This window comes from Oratosquilla oratoria, chromosome 21 (genome assembly GCF_046742065.1).
Source record: "Oratosquilla oratoria isolate Oo_2021 chromosome 21, ASM4674206v1, whole genome shotgun sequence".
Lineage (NCBI taxonomy): Eukaryota > Metazoa > Arthropoda > Malacostraca > Stomatopoda > Squillidae > Oratosquilla > Oratosquilla oratoria.
The window spans coordinates 20833515-20836014 of record NC_134797.1 but is presented as its reverse complement, the minus strand read 5'-3'; the positions used below and the strand labels follow the sequence as shown (position 1 = coordinate 20836014).

The following is a 2500-nucleotide window of genomic DNA, read 5'->3' as shown; positions in this document are numbered from 1 at the left end:
TGTGATGAAAACGAAAGTGACGCCATTGCAACTGTGGTTATGGGAGGGGAGGGAGGGAGGGATGGGGTGTTTGTGATGTCATAAAATGAGGTCAAAAGAGACGGAAGTGACGGCAGCAAATGCGGGAAAACACAAAAGCAGAACTAAGGCAGGCAGGCAGGAACTTGCAAGTGAATTCCCACCTCTTTGGCGAAACAAGAGAAGCAAGCAGATGAACAAACGCAGGGACATCGGAAGGAAAGGACGGAGAGAGGGGAGGTAACATCAAATCCACAATATCCATCGGCATATTCGTGTTTACATGCTGAAAATACACACACGAGCAAACGCGTGCACACACACACACACACACACATACACACAAAAAAAGAAAAGAGAGAGAGAGAGAAAGAAAGAGAGAGAGAGAGAAAATGAGAGAGAGGGGGAGAGAGAGAATGAGAGAGAGGAAGAGAGAGAGAGAATGAGAGAGAGGAAGAGAGAGAGAGAATGAGAGAGAGGAAGAGAGAGAGAGAATGAGAGAGAGGGAGAGAGAGAAAGAGAGAGAGCTTCAAACAGATGCGATATGTGGAAGGAGGAAGGAAAGACAGTCTTTGGTCGAGTCAGTTTGAAGAGTGAACGAACTAACAGAGGAGGAGGAGGAGGAGGAGGAGGAGGAGGAGGAGGAGGAGGAGGAGGAGGAGGAGGAGGAGGAGGAGGAGGAGGAGGAGGAGGAGAGGAGGAGGAGGAGGAGGAGGAGGAGGAGGAGAAGAGGAGGAGGAGGAGGAGGAGGAGGAGAGGCACAAACCACAAGAATGGCGTCCCACTTCCAACCTGAAGGCTCACATTCTTTCTTTTTCTCTTCACAAAAGCGTTACGGGATAAGATCAATTTGCTTACGTTAGGTTGGGATACGTTAGGTTAGAATGGGATAGGATAGGTTAGGTTGGGTTAGGTTAGGTTAGGTTAGGATAGTTTGAGTTAGATTAGGTTAGGTTAGGATAGTTTGGGTTAGGTTAGGTTAGGATATTTTGGGTTAGATTAGGTTAGGTTTGATTAGGTTAGGTTAGGTTAGGTTTAGGTTAAATTTAGGTTAGGATAGGTTTAGGTTAGGTTTAGGTTAGGTTTAGGATAGGTTTAGGATAGGTTTAGGTTAGGCTTAGGTTAGGTTAGGCTTAGGTTAGGTTAGGTTAGATTTGGTTAGGTTAGGTTTGTTAGGTTAGGTTAGGTTAGGTTAGGTTGGGATAGGTTAGGTTAGGTTTAGGTTAGGTTAGATTTGGTTAGGTTAGGTTTGTTAGGTTAGGTTAGGTTAGGCTAGGTTAGGTTGGGATAGGTTAGGTTAGGTTTAGGTTAGGTTAGATTTGGTTAGGTTAGGTTTGTTAGGTTAGGTTAGGTTAGGCTAGGTTAGGTTGGGATAGGTCAGGTTATGTTTAGGTTAGGTTAGGTTAGATTTGGTTAGATTAGGTTTGTTAGGTTAGGTTAGGTTGGGATAGGTTAGGTTAGGTTTATGTTAGGTTTAGGTTAGGTTAGATTAGGTTGGATTGGGTTGGAATAGGTTAGGGTAGGATACGTTGGGTTAGCTTGGGTTGGGATTGGTTAGGTTAGGTTAGATTAGGATAGATTAGGTTAGGATAGGTCAGGTTAGGTTAGATTAGGTTGGATTGGGTTGGAATAGGTTAGGGTAGGAGAGGTTGGGTTAGCTTGGGTTGGGATTGGTTAGGTTAGGTTAGATTATGATAGGTCAGGTTAGGTTAGATTAGGTTGGATTGGGTTGGAATAGGTTAGGGTAGGATAGGTTGGGTTAGCTTGGGTTGGGATTGGTTAGGTTAGGTTAGATTAGGATAGATTAGGTTAGGATAGGTCTGGTTAAGTTAGATTAGGTTAGGTTCGGTTAGGTTAGTTTCCATAAAATTTCATGGGGAATGGAATCAGATTTCTTTCCATCCTTCGCCGACTAATTCACCGTATAACCTGTATTCTGGCCGTCGCTGTGCCTTGCTGCATTGCTTCTGACGCAGACTCCCTCACCCACGAGAAGCAAAGATAGAAGAGAAATAAATGGGCGTGGAGTGGGTGGGCGTGGAGTGGGTGGGCGTGGAGTGGGTGGGCGTGGAGTGGGTGGGCGTGGAGTGGGTGGGCGTGGAGTGGGTGGGCGTGGTGTGGGTGGGCGTGGAGTGGGTGGGGGTGGAGTGGGTGGGGGTGGTGTGGTGGGGTGTGGAGTGGGTGGGCGTGGAGTGGGTGGGCGTGGAGTGGGTGGGCGTGGAATGGGTGGGCGTGGAGTGGGTGGGTGTGGAGTGGGTGGGTGTGGAATGGGTGGGAGTGGAGTGGGTGGGTGTGGAGTGGGTGGGCGTGGAGTGGGTGGGCGTGGAGTGGGTGGGCGTGGAGTGGGTGGGCGTGGAGTGGGTGGGCGTGGAGTGGGTGGCTCCCTCAGAAGGAGGAAGAAGCCTTTGGGTGCATAGAAAGATAGATAGACACTCAGGGCAGTCAAAGAGTGAAGCCATTTCTTGACTAACGGTTTAAGAGG

The 2500-nt window shown here is 48.3% G+C and overlaps 1 protein-coding gene across 1 annotated transcript in view; it reads right to left on the bottom strand.

The window, feature by feature from the left end:
- Positions 1-2500, bottom strand: part of LOC143037031 (uncharacterized) — a 110280-nt gene that overhangs the window by 57944 nt on the left and 49836 nt on the right. The gene's annotated exons all lie outside the window — the stretch shown is intronic.